Genomic DNA, 25,118 nt, shown 5'->3' with positions numbered 1-25,118 from the left:
TTCCAAACGTTTAGAAACAGTTCTTTTAGTGCTACCCACATAAACATCACCACAGCTGCATGGGATCCTATACACTCCAGCTTTTTCCAATGGTTTGCTAGCGTCTTTGGCAGGCTTAAGGTATTCCTGTATCTTCCTGGTGGGCTTGTAAATTACGGTAGTATTCCGCTTCGTCAAGATCCTCCCTATTCTTTCTGTTACATTTTTAACAAACGGCAGGAAAACCTTAGATTTTGCAGTAGCCTGTACGTCAGTATGATTTCTGCGTGGCTGCCTCAACGCACGTTTTATTTCGGCGGACGAATATCCGTTCGTCATTAGTGCATTGTGGAGATGTTCCATCTCAGCGTCGAGCAACTCAGGTTCACCAATATTTCTAGCTCTGTTCGCTAACGTCTTGATAACACCCCGCTTCTGTTGTGGGTGGTGGTTCGAATCCCGGTGCAAATAGCGGTCCGTGTGCGTGGGTTTGCGGTATACTGAGTGGCCCAAACTACTATTTTCGTTTCTAAAAACAAGCACATCGAGGAAATGTAATTTACCGTCTACCTCCTCCTCCATTGTAAACTGAATTCTCGTGTTTATGCTATTCGGGAAAGGCACAACGCATTTTCAAACGGACTGAGGAGGCCTTACTACGAGAGCGCATTCAGCAGACCCGACGGGTCTAGGCAAGCACAAACTGTAAGTTAATGTCTCTCCATATTACGATCAGTAATAAACTGTGCAGCGTTGACTGGGATAAAATTGATAGACTACTGCATGATACCATGGGGAAGCGTATGTTGACAACGTCTAATAGACAGTAGCAGAAGTTTGGTAATTTGCTACCTAATCAGACTGTTCGGCATTTAGACGTTTCCCGGACCGTTATCAATTTGTCCAAACGTTCGTTATCTGACGATGAGACATCTGTGCTTGCCAAGGGAGGAAATTTTGCTGTTAGTCCGCGTTTTGTGCCCTCGGAAGAAATTATAGCCAGTGTAGAAGCAGGAATTCGCAGTGTGGATTCTGTAACAGCTGAAGAAATCTGTATAGAAACAGTGAGAATATTAGCCAATGCAAAACCGCCGAAAAGTAATATAACTGTGGGTGAGAGAAGAGCTTTAAAACTCCTGAATGACCACGATAGAATTTTGGTTCTCCCAGCTGACAAAGGAAGCACAACGGTGGTTATGGATGTGGCCGACTTTCAGAATAAAATTACTGATCTACTGGATCCGCAAGCATATAGGAAGCTGAATGAAGACCCCACTAACAACGTTCTCAGAACTGTGTTGCGATTAATAAAAAAGTCCTCCATTGAAGAGAGTGTACAGAAAGGTCTCTGCAATTCGGTTGCGCTACCACAGAGGCTTTATGGATTGCCCAAAATTCATAAAGAAAATGTGCCGTTAAGACCGATACTAAGTGCCATTGGTTCGCCCACCTACTCGTTAGCCAAGTTTTTGACTACGCTGTTAAAACCACATGTGGGCCGTTCGGACTCTTATATAAAGAATTCGACACATTTCATCAGCAGATTGAATGGCATAGTGGTCCAGCCGGAGGACATATTGGCCAGCTTCGGTGTGGTATCGCTGTTTACCATGATTCCACTTAATGATGTATTGGAACAGCTGGATCGAATTTTTCCTGCCGACATTTCAGAACTGTTTAAGTGTCGTTTGACGACCACATATTTCAAGTGGAATGAACAGTTTTATGAGCAAACGGATGGCGTGGCTATGGGAAGCCCCCTAAGTCCCGTAATTGCAAACTTCTTTATGGAGAAATTCGAAGAACAGGCCTTAGGTACTGCCAGCAAAAAACCAAATGTATGGTTCCGATACGTGGTTGACACGTTTGTGCTGTGGAGACATGGTAGGGAGGAACTAAGCCGGTTCCACGAACATCTGAACAGCATAAACACGAGAATTTAGTTTACAATGGAGGAGGAGGTAGACGGCAAATTACATTTCCTCGATGTGCTTGTTTTTAGAAACGAAAATGGTAGTTTGGGCCACTCAGTATACCGCAAACCCACGCACACGGACCGTTATTTGCACCGGGATTCGAACCACCACCCACAACAGAAGCGGGGTGTTATCAAGACGTTAGCGAACAGAGCTAGAAATATTGGTGAACCTGAGTTGCTCGACGCTGAGATGGAACATCTCCACAATGCACTAATGAAGAACGGATATTCGTCCGCCGAAATAAAACGTGCGTTGAGGCAGCCACGCAGAAATCATACTGACGTACAGGCTACTGCAAAATCTAAGGTTTTCCTGCCGTTTGTTAAAAATGTAACGGAAAGAATAGGGAGGATCTTGACGAAGCGGAATATTACCGTAATTTACAAGCCCGCCAGGAAGATACAGGAATACCTTAAGCCTGCCAAGCACGCTCGCAAACCATTGGAAAAAGCTGGAGTGTATAGGATCCCATGCGGCTGTGGTGACGTTTATGTGGGTAGCACTAAAAGAACTGTTTCTAAACGTTTGGAAGAGCACAAGGGAAATTGTAGAAGAGGAGAAACGGAACGATCAGCTGTTGCGGAGCATGCTTTCCAGCCAGGGAGCCACAATATTCGTTTCGCAAGTACTAGCGGCCACAAGCGGATATTACGAAAGGCTCTACAGGGAGGCAATCGAAATCGCTAAACACCCAAATAATTTCAACCGAAAGGAGGAGGACGTGAAATTAAACGGTATATGGATGCCGATGCTAAAGAAGATGTGTACCATCCGTCCACTACTGGGTGATGGCAACGGCGATCGACGGCGACGGACAGCGGCCATTTGCACTGACGTTTTCAAAACACGTGACGTCGCGCCGCGGCGTGGGAGCGCGCGGACGCGGAATTTAACGGCAGTCAGTAGCGAGCCAGTGGGTGTGTTGGACCTTCCATCAAGCTACGGACCCCGTTGAAGATGTCTCCCGCAGTCGGAGACGAAACGTTGGGAAGCGACACAGAATTCATCAACCGACCACGGCATAACAGCCCGGATAATTATAATGGACAAGCATAGTGTAGGCAGTCTCCTTAGTAGGTCTGTTACATTTTCTAAGTGTCTTGCCAATAAAACGCAGTCTTTGGTTAGCCTTCCTCACAACATTTTCTGTGTTCCTTCCGATTTAAGTTGTTCGTAATTGTAATACCTAGGGTAATTAGTTGAATTTACGGCTTTTAGATAAGACTAATTTACCGTGTAACGGAAGTTCAACAAGTTCCTTTTAGCACTCATGGGGATGACCTCACACTTTTCGTTATTTAGGGTCAATTGCCACTTTTCGCACCAGTCCGGTATTTCTTCTAAATAGTTTTGCAATTTGTTTTGACCTTCGGATGACTTTATTAGTCGATAAACGACAGCGTCATCTGCAAACAACCTTAGAAGGCTGCTCAGATTGTCTCCCAAATAAGGAACAGAATAGGGCCTATAACACTTCCTTGAGGAACGAAAGAAATCACATCTGGTTTACTCGATGACTTTCCGCCAGTTACTACGAACTGTGACCTCTCTGACAGGAAATCACAAATCCAGTACTGAGACGATATTCTATAAGTACGCGATTTCACTAAGAGCCGCTTGCGTGGTACAATGTCGAAAGCCTTCCGGAAATCCAGACATACGGAATCGATCTGAAATCCCTTGTCAACAGCACTAAACACTTCATGTGAATAAAGAGCTAGTTGTGTTTCACGGGAACGATGTTTTCTAAACCCATGTTGACTGTGTGTCAATAGACCGTTTTCTTCAAGGTAATTCATAATGTTCGAACACAATATATGTTCTAAAATCCTGCTGCATATCGACGTCAACGATATGGGCCTGTAATTTAGTGGATTACTCCTACTACCTTTCTTGAATATTGGTGTGAGCTGTGCAACTTTCCAGTTTTCGGGTACAGATCTATCGTCGAGCGAACGGTTGTATATGATTGTTAAGAATGGAGCTAATGCATTAGCATACTCCGAAAGTAACCTAATTGGTATACAGTCTGGACCAGAAGACTTGTTTTTATTAAGTGGTTTAAGTTTTTTCACTACTCCGAGGATATTTACTTCTACGTTACTCTTGTTGGCAGCTGTTCTCGATTCGAATTTTGGAATATGTACTTCGTCTTCTTTTGTGAAGCCATTTCGGAAGGCTGTGTTTAGTAACTCTGCTTTGGCAGCACTGTCTTCGATAGTATCTCCATTGCTATCGTGCAGAGAAGGCATTGATTGTTTCTTGCCGCTAGCATACTTCACATACGACCAGAATCTCTTTGGATTTTCTGCCAGGTTTCGAGACAAAGTTTCGTTGTGGAAACTGTTATAGGCATCTCGCACTGAAGTCCGCGCTAAATTTCGAGCTTCTGTAAAAGATCGCCAATCTCGGGGATTTTGCGTCTGTTTAAATTTGGCATGTTTGTTTCGTTGTTTCTGAAACAGTGTTCTAACCCGTTTTGTGTACCAAGGAGGATCAGCTCCGTCGTTTGTTAGTTTGTTTGGTTTAAATCTCTCAATAGCTGCCAATACTATTTCTTTGAAATTAAGCCACATCTGGTGTATTCTTGTATTATTAATCTGGAATGAGTGGAGATTGTCTGTGTGGAAGGCGACAAGTGAACTTTTATCTGCTTGTTTAACGAGGCATATTTTACACTGCAAGTTGAAGTGAATACATCAAACTGCCGAGTTTGTTAAACCGCGGCCGGCCGAAGTGGCCGTGCGGTTAAAGGCGCTGCAGTCTGGAACCGCAAGACCGCTACGGTCGCAGGTTCGAATCCTGCCTCGGGCATGGATGTTTGTGATGTCCTTAGGTTAGTTAGGTTTAACTAGTTCTAAGTTCTAGGTTACTAATGACCTCAGCAGTTGAGTCCCATAGTGCTCAGAGCCATTTGAACCATTTGTTAAACCGCGTGTTGTGCATGAAGAGTCGCTGCACTCGCCGAGTTTGACTAGGTGGTGTTGAGTCACAAGCTTCTTTGCTGTCGGTCCTTTATTCTTTGTAAAGATTACACCTAGAGGACATGTCTGGTGTGCTGTGACGTCTTTGTACAGAATGTGATTCATACTTTGGAACAGCGCAGCTGTGTGGTAACCGTGTAAGTGATGGAACCGTTTTAACTGCCGTAGGCTGCTAGTTTATTTCTTCAACGCACCATGCATGTAAATTACATTACTGGATAGTTTCAGCTTTAGGCTATTATCACATGTCTGCAGTATAATACCAAAAGTACAGTAAACAGCTAAGACATATCAGGGGATAGCACTACGCTTGCTTATTACCGTTGTTTAAATAATTTATATGATATTGGTGATTTGTGTATCACATTTGAAAAATGTTTGTCTTGTGTTGCGTGAGGACACACACGTTCCCACACTCACTCATGTCATATGTTACAGATATAGTCCTGCGCGTACCAGTCAGCTCATGAGAATACTTGTCACAACACATGTAGGCAGAAACCTTACTAACATGCAGCTTACTGACCATGCACCTTCGTTAACAGAATACTGGAAACTTTTCTGCACAGGAGAAGTTAACGTGTAGGAGCCACAGTTTTCATGCAAGACGGGGCAACACGTCACGTTGCTCGCCCAGTGACAGATCTTGTTAAGGCAGCCTTCCACGAACGTGTGATCTCCAGTGGTTTTCCAGATGCTTGGCCGGCCGCTGTAGCAGAGCGTTTCTGGGCGCTTCAGTCTGTAACCGCGCTGCTGCTACGGTCGCAGGTTCGAATCCTGCCTCGGGCATGGATGTGTGTGATGTCCTTAGGTTAGTTAGGTTTAAGTAGTTCTAAGTTCTAGGGGACTGATGACCTCAGCTGTTAAGTCCCATAGTGCTCAGAGCCATTTGAACCATTTTTGAACCTCAGATGTTAAGTCCCATAGTGCTCAGAGCCATTTGAACCCTTTTTTGAACAAGATGCTTGGCCTGCAAAGGCATACGTCTGCATACATGTTATTCTTGGCTCCGGGATATCTAAAAGAACTCGTTTACCAGCGACTCGTTCGGTCTCCACCCAATCTGAAGGCGAGCATACAGGAACATGTTGTACAGCTTGCACCGGAACTGCTGCGAGCAACTGTTGATCACGTCGCCTTACGGATTCAGCGTCTCATCGACGTCTCCGGCGCCCATACTGGACAAACTGTGTAAGTGGCGGTTTTTAATAAAATCAGCATTTGGACTTCGTAACTTACCTTTTCTGCCCACGTCCCGTTCTTAATCCATTACATATGGAAACCTTTCTATACGCCTCTTTTGCATTCAGAGCGCCAGATTTGCACCTGGTGACAAAACGTGGTACTATGTTTTTTTTTCCTAGCATGAATAGGTTCCTCTTTAATGCATTATAATGTCTACAAAGTTTCGCTGCCGTATGATAATTGCAGCCCACACTGTACCTTTCTGAATAGCTGCACTTGAACTATAACCTCCTGCTACATGGAGAAATGTACATGACGTTTGATAACTCAAGAAGTTGTTTGTAATCCCACTACTTACATGTCTCATATTTCTCAAGCACGTCGTCTCTGGTTTGTTATGGCTTTGACCTACTGCCATAGTAAGCCTTGCTTTACGTGCTGCCTGACAGATTTTTACGATATGTCGGACTTCGCACCACACCAGTTACTTCGCTGCCTTTTCTGTTTGCCCCACAAAGTTTCCTGGCGATTGCCATCGAGAGATGCGCGAGTTTCCATTATTCAACGCGAGCGTAACTGGACATTACTTCTCATATGAATTAGAAATACATTCAAACGACTTTCTTTAACAGATAGGGAGTAGCACCTCTCATTGCTATATATAAACCACTGTTTTCACCACTATTTTCACAAATATTCCATTCGTGAGCAATTATAAGAAAATTCATTTACTATATTGCCGGCATAGGCAAGTACTTCACTGACAGGCTCAAGTATAATTACAGAAGAACACACTTGTAGGGAAACTTTACAAATATGGTCATGGAGAAACTTCTGCATCATTTTCAACACTAAGTGCAGGATTTCATTTGAAATTACTTCTGATTCTTGGTAGCCCCGTAGAGAATAAATATTTACCTTCGCACTTACGATTGTTCAGAGTTACCTCGTAGCTACCACAATATGAAAGGATTTTACACATACCCGAGTCCGGAATTCCTGATCCAACAACTCTGTGAATATTCTAGCGGGTGTCCGGTAAGAAGGGACGAATATTAAAGTCCTATAGAAAGCACAAAATTTATTGAAAATATAATGTTCTTTTACAAATATGTTAAGTAAGTTCTCCCATTAATGTATGAAAAATTATATCCTCCATATGACCACCCAAAGCCGCGCGGCAACGAACAATGCGTTCATAATGAAGTTCTCGATAATACGTTCTCTAACATCTGGTGGGATTTCGTTAATAACCCTTTTAATTTCATCCTTCAATTGCGTATTGTTTTTGGTTTGTTCTCGTACACTTTTGATTTCACAAATCCCCACAAAAATGTCACAAGGCGTAAAATAGCATGATCTAGCAGGTCATTCCTGGTTGCCCCACAAAGAGAGAATTTTTTGAGGAAACTTTACATTCAGCAGAGCAATGGCTTCACGGGATGTGTGACACGACACACCATCTTGTTAAAACCAAAACGCGTCATTTTCATCAATAAGAAGGAAAAACCAATCATAAAGCATGTTTCGGTGACGGTCGCCCGTTCACAACGACGGCAGCTCCACCATCATTTTCAAAAAGTACGGCCCGATCATGCCCAGAACCCATAACACACAGTCGTGCGTTGTGGAAGCAACACATATCCCACAGTCTCCCATGGATTGTCGTTACCCCAAATTTTGTGTTTTGCTTACTGATGTACCCATTGAGATGGAAGTGCGTCTCATCTGAGAAAATTATTCTTTTTGTGAAGTTCTCGTTGTCTGCTTGTCGAGCGAAGACCCATTGAGCAAATTGATGTCTCTTTCCATGATCTGAAGGCTTCAGCACTTGTATGCACATGTACGCATGAATTTTCAGATATTCTGAAAAGATTTCATGCATTGAACTTGGTGATAAATTCGTTTGGTGCGCTCGTCGACGAACTATTTTTTGGGGTGTACGGTGACATTCACGCACGACAGCAATGTTTTCTAGTGTTCGAACAGTACGCGGTCGTCCTGTTTTCTTAACGCCTGAAACAGAACCCGTGGCTTCAAACTTCCCGATTAACTTCCGAACCGATGATTCAGTTGGAGCAGCATCAGATCCGAGCGTCACACGCAATTCCCGAACGGTTGCCGTGGGACTTTCACTGTTTCTGCAACAACTTCTTATCACTTGGGTACGTTGATCAGTTTTCATCTGCTGCACGACGAAAATAAGCATCAAAGAACAATGCTCACCACACAAAAGTTATCACGCTACTAATGGGAAGGGTCGCGGATAACAAACATGAAAAACCACGGCTGACAACCGTCAAATGACAAAATGACGCAAAATTAAAATTCGTCTTTGCTTCGCGGACACCCGTCACACCTACATCAGTACTCGGTAGTTCACTATTAAGTGTTGGGCAGAGGATTCACAGAACCACTTTCAGACAATTCTCGACCGTTTCTATCTCGCACAGCACGTGGGAAAAATGAATACCTTAACCTCTCCATTCGAACCCTTATTTCTTTATTTTATTGTATGGTCATTTCTACTTTTGTAGGTGAGAGACAACTAAATATTTTCACGTCTGGAAAGTTGGTGACTGAAATTTTGTGAAAACTTCTCGCCGCAAAAAGGAACCGCGGATGTTTGAATAATCGCCATCCCAGCCCGTATATCATGTCCGTGACACACACTCCTCTATTTTCTACTTCAGAAGATATATCGGATTCTTTCCTCCAATAAAGCTTTTGGGACGGGTTATATGTGGCGATTGATCTAATAATAAGCCTCCAGAAAGCCAAGAGCTGAGGAACGGCGAAATTTTAAATGCGAGGCTGCAAACGTCTCGTTGGTGAAACTAAACAGTGCAAACGATATCGTGAGCAATGAGGAAAATACTGTACATTGTAATGGATCAGCCAGCCGCGGTGGCCGAGCGGTTCTAGGCGCTCAGTCCGGAGCCGCGCGACTGCTACGGTCGCAGGTTCGAATCCTGCCTCGGGCATGGATGTGTGTGATGTCCTTAGGTTAGTTAGGTTTAAGTAGTTCTAAGTTCTAGGGGACTGATGACCACAGATGTTAAGTCCCATAGTGCTCAGAGCCATTTGAACCATTTTTGTAATGGAACTGCGTTAACCAGTTAAAACCACCCATAAACTTCAGAATTTACGCGGGTTACTAGCCGGCACTTATTCAACATTATGGTTATCTGAAATGCAAACATTCTAAAAAGCGAGTAGTATGCCTTGAAATCATCATTTAAGTACTTAATGTTGGTTGTGTTTCGTTCCTGGGTGCCGTAAATATATATTTACACCCCAAACGAAAACAGAAAATACTAGAATGAGCGCAAAAGAACATGTAAAATGATGTGTGTGATGCACCTCGAAAGTTCGTTATCGTTAATAATTCGGTAGTAGTATAACATCTTTTTAACGAAAGAATCTATAAACTGAATATCTAGTGTGGATAATTTTTGGCATGAAAGCGTCTCTAAAACTAAAGGTAGGGCCCTGATCTTGATCCAATTACAAAGAGAATAAGTGTGTACCACTACTACAGGGACATTAACTACATATGAGATGGGAGTACAGTCAGATCTCTATTCATTTATCAACGTCGGTCGTAAATTAAGCGTTTTGGTAGATTAAAACTATCATATTTTGACATAAAAGAGAGGTATCAAGATTTTTAATTCCTTTTTGTTTTATTTTTAGGACGGAATTTAATCATGGAAGTCTGCCGAAACGCATAATTAACAGTTGTTGTGCAATAAATTAAATGCGACCTAGGTTGTACTTCCGATGTATAAGTGCGCCATGATCGCTGACCATAGTCAAAACTATCTGCTACAGCTAAAAATTTGTGAGAACCAGCGTGGCGAAATGCCTTCAGGCTCATTTAAGCCGTGATTTTCTCTTTAGGGAATCGGCATGAGTCGGTAAATCATCTTACATATCAGTGATTAATTACTCGATGAAGACAATTAAGTGTCATTTTTAAGAAAAGTGTATACGTTACAAAATTATTTGTGGCTTCAATTATGCACGTCAGTGGACTAGTTCTTCGCGTTTTTGATTGAAATCTGCATTTCCTCTCATCTGGTCACATGCTGGAGGTCACACTATAGCTCCTCTTACGAAACATTAGCATGTTTTCATGTTATTAACTTTTTTCTTCACTATTTTATATTATTTTCCCAAATTACTATGGAGCATTATTCGTCTTCTGTCATTAGTTGTAGATATTTTATCGAAAACTGTGCTTTACAGCCGTAACTACTATGTCCACTTTGTCTCTTTCTGGAAACCAAACAGGATGAGACAGTGTGAACACAGTAGTTACGACAGTAAAGCACAGATTTCGGTAAAATATCTACAACTAATGACAGAAGGCAAATGGTGCTACACAGCAATTGGGGCAAACAGTATGAAAACTGTTAAGGCTTTCGTGGCCACTTGTTGACAAACTGCCTATTGGCTCCTGTCTTGGGTTCTTCGGCCGACGTTCATCTAATGATTTTACTGACGTTTCGCCAGCACGAGTGGCTAGCCTTGTAAAAGCTTCACCCTCCACCAACAGCAATGGAGGGTGAAGCCAACAATGCCAGCCACTCGAGCTGGCGAAACGTCAGTAAAATCATTAGATGGACGTCGGCCGAAGAATCCGAGACAGGATACAATAAGCTGTTTGTCAATATGAAAACTGTGAAGAAAAAATTCATAACATGAAAACGTACTTATGTTTCGTATGTGAAGTTACAGTGCGACCTCAAACATGTGACCAGGTGAGAGGAAACGCTGATGCCGACTAAAAAGTTGCACTGGTGATGCCTTAAAGTAAAAGGCGAAAAGCGTCTGGAAGAAATAAAGTACACTGCAGGAAGAAAAGGTGGTTTTTATTTACAAAATTAATATTTCTGTGCTTGCTGTAACCACACAAACATATTGTTATTTTTCCTTTGACGTTGACGTGCCGTATGTTTATCTTCAGGCTACTGTGGTAACCGAAATTCCAATTCTTGGTTCATTCCGATTTACATTGTTAGCAATTTTTCATATTATATTTCACTTCTCCACATACTAATCTAACGTTCATATATCGTCGACAAAAACGTCACATCGTAACTTGCAATGTTACATTACAATCTGTTATTTATAAGCACTTTTCTTCTTTAAAACAAGCCACAACGAAACGTTATTAACTTCCTCACACTGATTCGAAAACCTTTAATTTTTAAAGTGTCACTGATATAAAACAAATAAAGCGCTTCCACTCCGAGGAACAGCGTACCCTATTTGATATCTGACAACTGAATTCATTTTATTGTTTATTTGTAGTTACAGGTCATCAGCTCTGCAGCAATGTATTGTAGAGATCAACAAAGGAGCCAAAATAAAATAGTGCAGACCATCAATAAAATAGGTGATTATTTTTCTGTGTTTCAAAAGAAACAAAGCTTCAGCAATGCATGGTGAGTTATGGAAATAAACACCAACAATACGCCATCACATGACACAGCAGTTGGGTAGCGCAGCGGCTTCCAGTGTCTGAATGACCAAGAACGAAGTCCCCGGCCAGCCCTCCGTGTGCAACCGGGAATGGGAATCTAAAGAGAAACTGAGTCATCGAAGATAAGCGTCTCAGAATAGTGATAAAAGTGAAAATCTGTCATGCGTCATTTTTTAATATCTTGTGCTACGAAGGTCATATTCCATGGCTGTTCATACCTATTATAAGATAGGTTCTCGAAGCGAGGCAGCAGCGGAAGTGTTGGCTCCGTATCAGGCCATACGAGATGATTCCTTTAGCCGTTAAACCACCAAGAATTAGTGCTGGATGTGTAAGTACTACCCCGAGACGTAGAATGAAAGCAAGGGGCAATAGCACATGGGCTCGCAACCATAAGAAAAATGCGAAGATCTCGTTTTCTCCTAACGATATTGTGGTGGGTTGTCAAGACGAAGTGTTGCGGGAATCAGGACAGAGTCAGACATATTGCTTCCATAGGCTATCAAATTTTGCCTCAGTCCGCAGTATTCTCTTCTCATGGCACCTAGTGACTTTTCATTCCTCAGGTAAAGAAAATATTTCCAGAACGACGACACAGTAATTTTCGAGGTGGAACGTTTCCTGTGTGTCAGCTGTCCAATATTTATAAATGGAGACCCAATGAGAAGCATCAGGAATTACCTTACTATGCACAGCTTGTAAGATCCTGAGCGTATTGTGGCTGAAGCGGCTAACACCATACGTCGAGGAGGTACATTGAGTCCAACAATCAGGCTTAGAAAGGTAAAATCAAAGCTAGACCAACTACACATAATAAGGCAAAGGCTATCAAGGAACTGGGAACTTCGCAGAGATGTTCACTGTGTTTTTGTGGACTTGCGTGTGATAATGTGAATAGGCAAGTTATACGGCAAGAACTGGAATGAGCGCAGGTTCACAGAAAATTAATTTAAGTAACACAAGCACGTAAACAAGAGACAAAATACTTGGTAAAAGTGAATAGTAACATTTCGGAGAAATTCAGAGCGACCACCGGAGTGCGACGGGGATATTGCCTATCCCTCCCTCTTCTTACTCTATGGAAACAGCACTGATAAAGGTACCAAGCCTGCAGAGAGGAATACGTCTTGGTAGAGCGATCGACACCCTGGCCTATATAGATGATGTAGTTTTTATAGCACGAAGTGAGCAATATGTGGTACGGATGGTAAGAGCGTTAATGGAAGAGACAATGAGAGCGACCTTGAAGGTCACTATAAGTAGGACCAAATGTCTCGTTGTCAGCAAAAGAACGCTGATGGACCTTTAGACGTGGATGATGAAATCGTTAAAAAGGGCAAAAAAGTTCAAATATCTTGGGGCAATACTAATGGAAAGGAATAAAATAGACCAGCAAGTAATGGTAAGAATCCAAGCAGGACACGGGTCACGGTTTGCGCTCGCAAAGCTGCTGAAGTCCCGACTTCTTTCGACATTCACGAAGATTAGAATCTACAAGGCAGTAATTCAACCTGTCCTATACGGAGCAGAGACCTAGACTATGACGCATAAAATGGAAAAAAATACTCCTGATATTTCCAAGTGGTGTACTGACATAGTTTTTTGGACTAGTGAAGGATGGAGATGACCGGAAAAAAGGAAAAACAGGGAACTGCAGGGGTTGTTCAAATCGCTGAACATTGTGGGTGTGATTAGGGAGAGGGAACTAAAGTGCGATGGACACGTAATGCGTTGTGAAGCCCATATCACAAGGCAGCTGGTGGAAAAAGGCATCAGAGTTAACAGACCAAGTGGAAGGCCGCAGCTGAGATACATTGAGGATCAGAGAGGACTTGAGCAAGATAGGATTAGCTAGGGAAGAATACATGGACCGAGGAACGTAGCTGAGGCTGATTGGCGAAGCCAAAGACCGACTGCAGTTTGTGTGGGCAACCTAGTAAATAAGTTAATCAGTAACGTTTCTGAACTGCCGAAACGTACTTCTACAACCAAAGACTTTTCCAAGTCATCTCTAATTAGGTTAAATGTACCGCATTAGAAGAGAGATCGTGTAGAGAAAGACGGCCTCTGTTTCTAAGTCTCATGGTCACAACTTGACTTTTTTAGAAGCGGTAATCAAAACTGTTTTTGATTACCACTCTTATGTAGCATGAATTTAACCACAAAAGTAGGAGTTAAATGATAAGCAACAAACAAAAATATTACCATCGGGGTAGGAGGGGGTTAAGAGGACTTGCTGATTTTTGCCAGTCAACTTTAGTAATTGTTCGATAGTTACCTCATTTCGTGTAGAATGAATAAATGATGGCGAATTAAAAGTCAGAAGCTAATTTCTACGTCAGTAAAAATGGTAAAACCGCGGGCGGGTGTTTGCCATGTGGGCAACGTAAGACGCGACGAGACTAGTAAGTGGCAGGTGGCCTGAGGCAGGTGTGTTCCAGCTTCATCTGAAGCAGGCAGCGGCGGCGTCGCTTTCATCTGGCGCGGCCAATTGGCGCCGCCGCCATAATGGCGCACAATTCGCCTCGCCGCCAAGTTTACCCCAGCCCGCAGCACGCACAATGGCCCCCGCGCGCCCTCTCTCCTGCATTTGCATTTCACTTCTCAGCCGGAAAAAGTCCACACTGGCGGATGGCGCCTACTCCTCCCACACGACCGAGGCTGCAGCCGCAGTCGGCGCCGCCGGCGTTAATGGGAGGCAGCACGCCCGCGCCGCGCCGCGCTGCTAAGTGCGTGGGGGCCCAGCTGACGCGGGCCAGCCTGCCGCGCTGCGACTACCGCTATGGGGCGCAGAGGCCGCTCCTGCTTCCGAAGCGAGCACGCTGTTGCGTTACTTGATTAAATTTTGTATCAACGACACTGATGTAGCCGTTACACACTCTCGTTACAAAATGAAATAAAGGTAGAGAAGGTGCCCCAAAGTGCCGTAAATAACTACCACTTGATTTTTATCGCAAAAATAAATCGAAATAAATTTTCCATACATGATAATTAGAAACTCGTAGGTAAATTATCCATCTTTTCTTAATGTCTTCTATAACAGTCTGTTAATAGCAGTCGAAATTCGGCACTGACTCAGTAACGCATTTTCCGTGATACGCATTACCAACTGAGGGTACTTTAAGACCACCTGAAAAAACTTATGAAAAATTACAAAATTCGTTAACTGTTATTGAGCTATATCGACATCATACTTTTTAAGATAGTAGAGGTGTGTTAGTACTGTCCTGAACATGGAAATATCTCTTAGTACGTAAGTAAAATCAGCGCACTTTCAATTATGTTTACTGCCAAAGAGAGGTAAATATAAGCCCACAGTGGTGTGCGTACTGCAAGACCTTCGGTACACACACCATCAGATTATTTGACTTGTCGCTCTAGCGAAGTAGGTAAGTGTCAGCAATATCTCTCGTGCTCTTATCGTGGCGTGTTTATCTTTTGCCGTTAGGTCAGACGATAGAAATGCCACTTGCACGCTTAGAGTAGCAGATTGACGGTGACCAACTTTAAACAGAACTTGATTAATTTTCACACACATTTATTAAAATAATAACAATCATAAACCTTACTTAACTTGATTCTGGATGCTATTTACAATTGACAATCTGAAGTTCCTTTGGTCTTGATACGTTAATCTTATTCTCACATATCTCTGATACTTGACAAAGTGTCTATTCATTTATCTTCATGGCTATGTACAGGAATATGATAATCTTATTAGGCGCAGACTGAAACTTGACTGTAGACTGGTACAGACTAATTCAGACTAATGCAGACAAATGCACACTGACTAATCGGAGGTCTGTACACTCGTCATAATACCTCGCGCGTTCACGTATCACTGCGCGAGTGTGATCCGCGAGAAGAAAAGGTTCTACGTTAGCAGCAATCTCATTGGCAGCGTTACGTATTAATACGCGGATCGGCGGAAGCAGAATTTGGTCCATCTCTAAGACAGCGCCATCTCGTAGTGCGGAGACGGGCGAGCGCTGCGCCTGCGCTGTTGTGCTTAGCGGGGCGCGCTCTAGTGGGAAAGTTGTGTACGCGCTGACTACGTGGAATTATGTACACAACACCCACCCTAAAAGAAAATTTAAAAATGTAAATTTCGCTAACTGTTGTTGACTTTTACAACAAATGTACTTTTTAAAGTGATACTGACGTGTAAATAAGGTCCTTACCCCTAAAACATTGGGGAAGTAATATGTAACACAAAGACTTAAATTTTGGATTAAGTTTTAGTGAAAATAATAAATATTTTTGGAATTTGATAGAAGAATTCGTTAAAGAAAATAGTTTTTTTTTTCAAAATTTTAAAATATAAAGCAGTTCACTTGATGACAAGATTTTTCAAAAGGCTGGCACAAAATACCCTTCCCCCTCTCTCTCGGTATTGCGAGGGTTAAAAAGCTCTGTTGCCAAAACAGATTGGACAGGTTAGGAACCCGCGTCTACGGATGCACGTGGCATCCCTTTATATGTTCACCAGTGATCTGAATAACAAAGCGTCTGTTCGTCTAACGACTGTTTTACGTGCCTGCAGGCCACGCAGCGCAATAGAATTTGCTTCGTTCCCGGATATTTATATACCTCACATTGTGCACTCACAGTGACGAATAGCGATACAGTATTTGCATGAATTCACTATGAATTATTATATGAAGTGTATACATGACAACTAACTTCAGACTCCCTTGCAGATTAAAACTATGTGCCTGACCGAGACTCGAACGCCGGACCTTTGCACTTCATGTGCAGGTGCTCTACCAACTTTTTTTTTTGTTTGTTTGTTGATCTCATTTTGTTCGTTACTGTTTGTCCTGTTTGTTCGAGGCGGACGTCCCATTACGCTAGTTGATCCATTAACTCAGTTTTTTTATAACAGAGGGCAGCTAACCCTCTCTCTGAACACGCTGAGCTACCGTGCCGGCGACCAACTGAGCACGAATCACGACCCCTTCTCACAGCTTTACTTCAGCCATTACCTCATCTAGATAACCGAATCAGCAAGTGAAACATCTTCCCTTTGCATACGACAATGAGAGAGCATTATGCAAATCTGCGCCACTTTTGTAAACTACTGACCGAACCCAAACGCAAAAACAAATTCCTCGCCAATGTTTAGATTGTTTTACAAAGGATTAATCTAATTTCGTGAGTACTGTAGTACCTGTGGATGAGACGCATATTCAAGAAAATGCAGTCATTTGGTGGCTTGGAGACAGTGGCCTGCATCAGAGAAGAAGAAGTCGAATTCATCGTCGGGAAAGATTAAAGCCAGAATATGTGTTCAAATGGTTTATTATTATCGATTACACTGCAACAGGTAAAACAAGGACTATGAAGTACTACGCACGTTATCTAAACCATCTAGATGAAAAAATACGCTGTAAAAATACCTAAATTGTAAAATAAAGAAATTAATATTTCATCAGAACACATGTACACAAATGTACGACGTCTGCAGGAAAAACTGACGAACTAGTGGTCTCAAAATCCGTAACGGAAAGGTCTCTTTAATTGCGATAGGCGCGGAATGAGCCTGCCTATCATTTCTTAGTCCGACAAAAAGACAGTATTCGGACACACTATAAAGTTAACCACTTCGGCTGAGTAGGCCTATATTTAGCTGACTGCAATTGGATTGATTGTCACGCAGATTAACTACGAAAGTTTAGGAGGGAACAGTACACACTTGATCACAGTAAAACAAGGAAAAAATCTTCACTAAGTTACATGAAATGCTATGGTACGATATGACTAATCTGCAGTTTTTAGGTCATTGGAAATACGTATCACCAATCTGTGGTGTTCAATTTCCATGCTTGGATCATACTTAACACATACAGTTGATATATGTTTGAACTGCCCATCGTATCCTAACACAGGATACAGGGAAGACAGGGGGTTACAGGTGAGTTCACAATTCCCAAGCGGTTAGGAGCAATTGCAGAAAGACAAACTTCAGAGAATGGCAGGTTGGTTGCTCGCAGGAGCGCTAAACACTGTCACAACGCACCCATGAGAGGCGCCGATTTTGAGACTCAATAGCACGCAGCAGAAGGCTCAGTGATACACAGGGGTCTGTTTAACACTATTTACAATCTAACTACTAGACTGAAGGCTAATTCTAAACATTATAAAAAGCAAAGAATGCAATTGGTTGTACAACAGGCGGCAGTGTCTGAATCCTTGGAGTGAGAGCTATCAGAAATAGCAATTACTAAGAGCAATGTAAAGCATGAAATTTGAGAGCAGCACTCTGAGAACAACAGTCTTCTCGCAGCTAACCCGAAGCTGGCAATGTGCGACACGCGGTTGGCACCCCAGCGATCTGACTGAGAAATCTGTCTGAATACAAAAACATGGGTTTTTAAAGGATTTCGCTAGCGTACCATTTCTCCCTTCCAATACTTCGCCCAATCCACCAGCACTTAAGCGGCGTCGGCCAATCTGACGAAGGCGCCTTTGGCCAACAACGTTCAGACTCCTCCCCTTCTCCTACTTGGCATTTATGTTTCCGACCTTCACATTAACAAATTTCAGGTTTGTTCTCAACAGCGTTCATTGCCCTTGCTATTATGGCTAGCAACAACAGTGTTTTACTCACTCTCATGAGTGGCGACCGCTGTTGTAGCACTCTATCCTGTGTAAACCCACTGACGTTGCGGTTCTCAGGGACAAGTATCAAGCTTGCTAAAACGTGCCTTTTTGTGATTATCTTCTACTGTGACGCCTTCCAACAGCGTCTAGGCGTGGATGGAGCTACCAGTTACATCTCTGGAGTGAAACTTCTCTTCAGGGGCAGCTACCCAGAGCGTCTGCAATTCTTAGGGCTCTAGCATTACTGTTTATCTCCGGTAACGTAAATGCTAACACATTTGCCTGCTCTCTGCACTGTGTCTCTGATTTCCTATCTTGAAGTGCCCTAGCCGGCTTGCAACAACCTGAAGCTTAACAATGCACAAGTCAAAACATCGTCAATATATGGCATGGCAATATAGTGCTACGTATGCGGGCCTTCCACGAGAAGTTAGAAGTAATTACGGAGGATTTGAGGCTATCATCGATGTGAATATTCGAGCTTTAAATGTTGTCGTAAGTAAAACGCAGCAGGGACACTTCAGCAAATAGATTATGTGGCTCAGCCCGAAGTGTATGCACTTTCGGCTAAGAACTAAAACAAATCTTGAAGTAAGTGAATGTAATTTTATTTGGCGTAAATGTGGAGATAATTTACCAAATATTACCAGTAGTACAGATGTAGTATTGAATTTTAGACAGTTTTCTATACAGTAAGAGCATTTAATATGCAATTACAACGTAGAAACACACTACCGGATTTTCAATGCTGATGGATATTTCTACTCAAAGTAGCAAATAGAAAGAATCACGTTTATTGAATCACACTTAGAAGCTTACAGATACTGCATTCATACACTTATATGTCAACGAATAAAGTTATAGACAACTCTATCAGTAGCTAACAAAGACGTCACTCCTATAGAACACAGTGGCTTTCCAGTTACATAAAACAACATTAAACAAGTTGAGCTCCTCCAATGGAGTACACTAAATACTTGAAAGAAATTAGTTTTTTATATCGGACACTGCTGGGGTATTTGACGGGTCAAAGCTTCGTAGAATCTTGACTACAACAATTAAATTTTATGAACTCACCTCAGAGAAAAGTAATTGCAAATATAGGCTGAAATAAAAGTTGTGACATAACTGTAACTCAATGTCTAATATGTTGATCACTTTGAATTTCTGTTTACGTGAGTGTTTCAGACTCATGAATGTTGATGTGACACTATTAACAACAGTAACAATGTACAGCGTGTTACCATCATCAACGTGATGGATAGTTTGCGCTCAGCGAAATTCGTTTTCATAAAACGGGCGTGGCACACAGTGAATCAGCAACCGCTGTAAAGATTAATATAGACTAAGAACAACTCCTCATTGCAGCTTAACGCACCTTGATTAAAGAATAAATACTTATATCGAGCTGTCCTTTATAAACTGATACACCAGTTCATACTATGGCTTCTAGCGATAGTTAAGTGCAGATAAAAATTGAACTAAAAATCATTTTATCATATGATTTGTTCTGTAAAACACTAACATCCCTTCTTGTTCGTTGGTACGTTAACATAGTAAAGTTTAGGTAGTGCCTCAGATCTGGTAGTGGATGTTAACTACCATAAAACCCATTTTGTGTAGTATATGGTTGTAATTTAAAAAGAGACTAAAATAAAAAATAAAAAAGTGTTCAGTTATTCACTCTTTTTAGTCACTCAAATACATAATTTACACTAGCTCAAAGTATATAGTGTTACATCCACCAATATGATCACAATTGACGGCATCTCACAATTACTGCCTATTGCCTACCTATATATAAATATTCAAACGGAACAATGTGATACTTAAAATTTGTTTTGTCTTTCCAGCATGCTGGGTTAGTACGTTTGTCCTACCAATTCACTGAAGAAACTTGACTTAATCCAAGTATGTACAATATTAACGTGGTTCGCGTGCAATTATGGAACATAACATTTCTTTTTTGATTATTTGAGAATGGACTCTGATACCCGAAACCGGCTATCAGTTACATGAAAATAAATGTATTGCGCAACTTTAGGTGTTTTCTACATCAAAAACTGGTTATTTTCTTTTCTCTATACCTGTGTTACATGGTGTTGATTACAATACATCCGTATGTTTTCTGTTTGTATTACGTTAATGAAATGCGAAAGAGGACAACTGAAATAGAGCAACTGAATCCGTCTCATAGGTTTCAAGTGTTCCTGGCGCCTTATCACGCCAGTAGTGTTAGCCTTTCCCCTGTTCAGTGTTGCCATAGTACACATAGCCTTTGGAGAAGAGAAACTATGTTTGTTTTTCCTTGAACAGTCCGTTTTGTTTCCCACCTAACCCTGTGTGAGTGAGTATAAGGGAGAATTTAAGTATTTTGAAGTTTGCTCCAGTAGGCCCAGAATTATCATAGAGATGTGGTATTGTAGTGCCAACTTAACTTGTTGATGGACTGCGCTGAAACACAGAGGTTAGTCAGTAGCTTGTGGCGGATGTATGCTCTCAGACAAAACGACTGTGCGTCGCTCTTCCGTTTGGCCTGGTAAGTTGTGGACGCTTTCTTAGAGCGCTCCCCTGATACAACTGACAGAGGTATTCGGTTATTTTAGATCAAACTGTGATTACTGTTAATATTTTTCATTTCTTTGCAGGGGTTAAGCAAATGTTCTGTGATTCTTTATTTTTATTCTCAACTTTCTGCGTTAATTCGCGTGCTAGTAGCAGCTCTGTATGATCCGCTTTTTGTATCTAATGGAGCTGTTAAACTTGTGCACTTGTTGTTTAATGTTAAAGTATTACGAGCAGTTCTATTAGCAATGTGTCTGTATCGTTCTGTTATTTGCAAGAGACTTATAAGCAATGCATTTTCGTGGATTTTCATGGAGTTTTCTTTGTGACTGATTGCCTGAAGTGTGCCCCTCAGCTGATCACATGACCCTTATTTAAAGTTTACTGATCTGTGGCCTTGCTTAAATGTTAGACTTTAAAGCCCTGAGTATAATAAGTACTTAAATGCATACTTAAATGCACGTGGAATATTTGTTTCGTGAATTTTAGTTTACTGGTCTTAGTCTAAATTCTGTCCCCTCACCCAATCTATGGCCATTACTTAAAGTTTATTGACAACTTACATTGCTTAGAAAACGATGTAACGCTAAGCCCTGCGTGTAACGAATTCTCACATGCATAATTCATTCCTATTTGTTCCGCAGATCCCAAACGTAACGCTGATAGTCTGAATTTTGGCCCTCAGCCAAACATGTGCGCTAAGCTTGCTCACTCTGACTTTTTATACAGGTAGTGTTTGGCACAATTGATGGTATGAAGGCTACCTATGTATGTGGGAAATTTCTTTTGGTTAAAAATTTCTATTCATTTGTCCAGATTCATATGATGGCTGTAGATACAGTTTATTTGAGCAGCTGCAGGCCCTCACACACCCACTCACTCTTTGAGAATCAGTAAACTGGTGTATGGTAGAGACGAATATGTTAAGAACCCTGCCCTTGCCAGTACATGATTATGTGAATATTCTGCATTCTCATTACCCATACTGCTTTCCCACCCCAGAATGCCGGACTGTGCTTGACCATGTTACCCAGTATGTTCTTAACATTTCATAAATAACCATTTGTTAAGAGTTCACTGTAGATTAGTATTATTTCATGGCGCTCATAAATGGTGGAAATATACCCCATGACACTTTTCATGTTTTGTGATAAATGAGGAATAAATTTCACCTTGTTCTTAATGTATCTTCCGGTAATTGATCGCAGAGAAGTAATCTGCAATCCGTCTCCTAGATCCATAATGTCTGAGACCGCGAAGTATAAGAACAAAGTTTGCCTTTATATGTGAATTGAGATAAGAACAGGATAGTTTTGTGTACGGATGTTTGATGACAAAACGGAAAATACTACATTGCTCATTACGTCACCTTCGTTCCCCCCACGTGCCTATGGGTATTCATAACATGTTCATCCTACTTACACGTTGTGCATAAACTACAGCAAATATTGTTTTACTTACTGGACTACATCCGTTGTCTGAACATACGTTATCCAATGGGCACGCACATCTGTGAATATGACGTGTCTCAGAGATATCTGAGTGATTTCAGGCGGTCCTAACTCACGATATAAAATTACCAACAAACACATTATTTATACACACTTCCATTCACAAAATCAGTATCATGAATAACGCAAACCATTACAATTTGTTCACAAATATGTACATAGTCAGCGTTTCTGTCACAGATGTTTGGTCCCCTAAAAATGCCCAGTTTTAAATATAAAAAAATTGTAGATCCAGATATCAGCACAAACCGTATTTGAGCTTTTCAGAGACATTTGTAACCATTTTAACTATACATATTACCAATTTTATTCAAAATTTCCTCTTTGAGAAGACAAATACGTAGTTTTCACTATTTTAATTAATTTAGTTTCAGAAATAATACATTTAGCCTATCTAAAATATGGCATTGAAGCTAATTTCACCAAACGTCACATCTCACAGCTAAAGGTACCACAGATTATATACTGTATTTAAAATATTTTAGTTGAAGGTCTTAGTGGCAAAGACTGTTTCATTATGATGTTGTTGCTAAACGCATTTTCTTTCGCTAAAAATCTGTGTGGGGCAAAATATAATAACTGTGTAACTGGAGGAAATTAACTATCAGACTGACCTAATCATATCACACCATCCGAGACAGCGATGTATGTCCTTGCTGTTGCATAATCGTAAGAGACGTTATCGTATCTAGCACTCGTCTGCGCTCTGTGGTCTCAGAATGGTGTCTTGTTACTGCTAAATAACATGTAGAACTGTTACTTTGTCTTAGATATTACTACAGTCTGTTGACAAAGAATAAGTATTCTGTTATTTTAATTTTGTTTTTAACAAGTTTTCTATATGCATAATTATGCATCTTAACTTAATTTGTGTCCCTGACATTATGTATATTCATTTCGCGCACTCAAACCACAGAGGCCAGTTTCACTCTATCAGATAGCATGACACGTTGGACACGCTGGAATTACGTGAACGTGTAAGTCACAACGTTTAAAATAAATCAAAAAAGAAACATGCATGAACACTTGCTTAAATAGAAACTGGTATCTTATTCGCTGGACTGGAAATAATTTGAATTCCGCTTATTTCCACCACCAAATACATTTGTGGTTAAAAGCGTTTTGGAGTCCAATAGAACAGTTAAGGCAGCCATGGACGGCTAATGAGCAGAAATTACAGGTATCACACGAGAGGTGGAATCCGCTTATTGGGAAGCACCCGACAGAGCGCACTGATCATCGATGCACTCGACGCCTCGAGTCATTAAAAACAGGCGAAATTGCGAGCAGATGGACCATACTACACCACTTCAATCAGCTACTGTCTAGTTTCTGTGTTGTGTGGGTCATTCAAAACGTGCATCTTTATATACCGCTGTTCGTAAAGGTCTTTTGCGCCGCATCTGACTCCAGAAGTCCATTGTATTCAGTTCTCTTCGCATTATTCGCTCGGACACTGATTCTGATGGACCTGCCTGCATGCAAGATTTTATTTCCTCTGTTGCCAGTGTTAAATAATCAAACTTCCTAACCGATTATTGTAGAACGTTTAAGACACCAACTGCCAATTTTCCGTGATTAATTAATGCAGTTTTGTAGATATATTGAACTAGAATTATTGCAATAAATTGTATTACCAGACTTGTAACGATATTTTCCCCAAACACTTAATTTTTCTGGCATAATTTTTTTTTTAAATAAGTGGACATCAAAACTGTACAGAATAGGTTATTTTTAACATTTTAGGTGTATGTGTGTTGAACCTTGTTCTTGGCGTACTGTGATAATTTCTTATTTCTACCTTCAGTGCTTTTTGAGCTGACTGGTCAATTATAATAAAAAAGGAGTTATGAGGTACTGAGGTTCGAAGCTTTTTTAATTATAAATTGTTATACAGACTTATAGTTTTGACTCTTTCATACAATAAAATTATCCTGGCCTATATATTGTGTCCTCTTAAGCGTCACAAGGAAGAAAATGCTTTTTTTGTAAATTCACCTAGTTTACCAGAAAATTCATCTTTGCTATTCTTACACCGAGCACAGCACACCGCATTTACACCTCCTTCTCTGTTTCCACATGTGTTTTATGCTGCTTCAGTCGCATATTCAGATCTCTCATGTTGTAATCATGTCAGATTTCCAGCGTCATTTTCCAGCGAGATAGTACGACGGCCAATTCACCTGAAGATGGCAGCCAGGTGGACCGCCGAAATATTGTGTCCAGATGACGATATGTTCCGCCTGGAGACCCGACATGAATACGACCAATTATTATGCCGGAAAGGTTTACGGAGCCACATATCTGTTAACCGCAAATTTCCGTTTGTTTTACTTTTAGTCATTTTATGAACGTAGAAAAAGCAAATATATGCATATACAGTATAGCATTCACTGGCTAGCATATTATAACTAGTGCCAGAAACAAAGAACTGATTTGTTTATTCGTAATGCCAAATTCTGAGACGTAACAGTGACATCAAACCAAGGCAGTTAACAGCCTTCTAGACTGTGTAGTTATCAAAATATGGACGTTGAACTCTGGCAGTGTACACGAGGTGCTGAAAATTGTCATATGTCAGTCTTAAAACTGTCTGATTTTAGTGTATGATATACCAAAATGTTCAGAATTGTCTGAAGTACATTATGGAACAGGAAACAGAAAAAGCCAAATTTCGTCGAATTTTATACAAAATATCTTCTTCAGTGATAGCCACAGCTCCTGCTGAGTTCGAAAGTGACTTCCAATTACAAGTCGTGACACACGTCTCCAGTCCCTTTCCGTATGTATCTTTTACTGACTACAGTGTATTACACAGCAG

The sequence above is a fragment of the Schistocerca americana genome, chromosome 1, assembly GCF_021461395.2.
Source record: "Schistocerca americana isolate TAMUIC-IGC-003095 chromosome 1, iqSchAmer2.1, whole genome shotgun sequence".
Lineage (NCBI taxonomy): Eukaryota > Metazoa > Arthropoda > Insecta > Orthoptera > Acrididae > Schistocerca > Schistocerca americana.
This window is presented reverse-complemented; position numbering follows the sequence as displayed.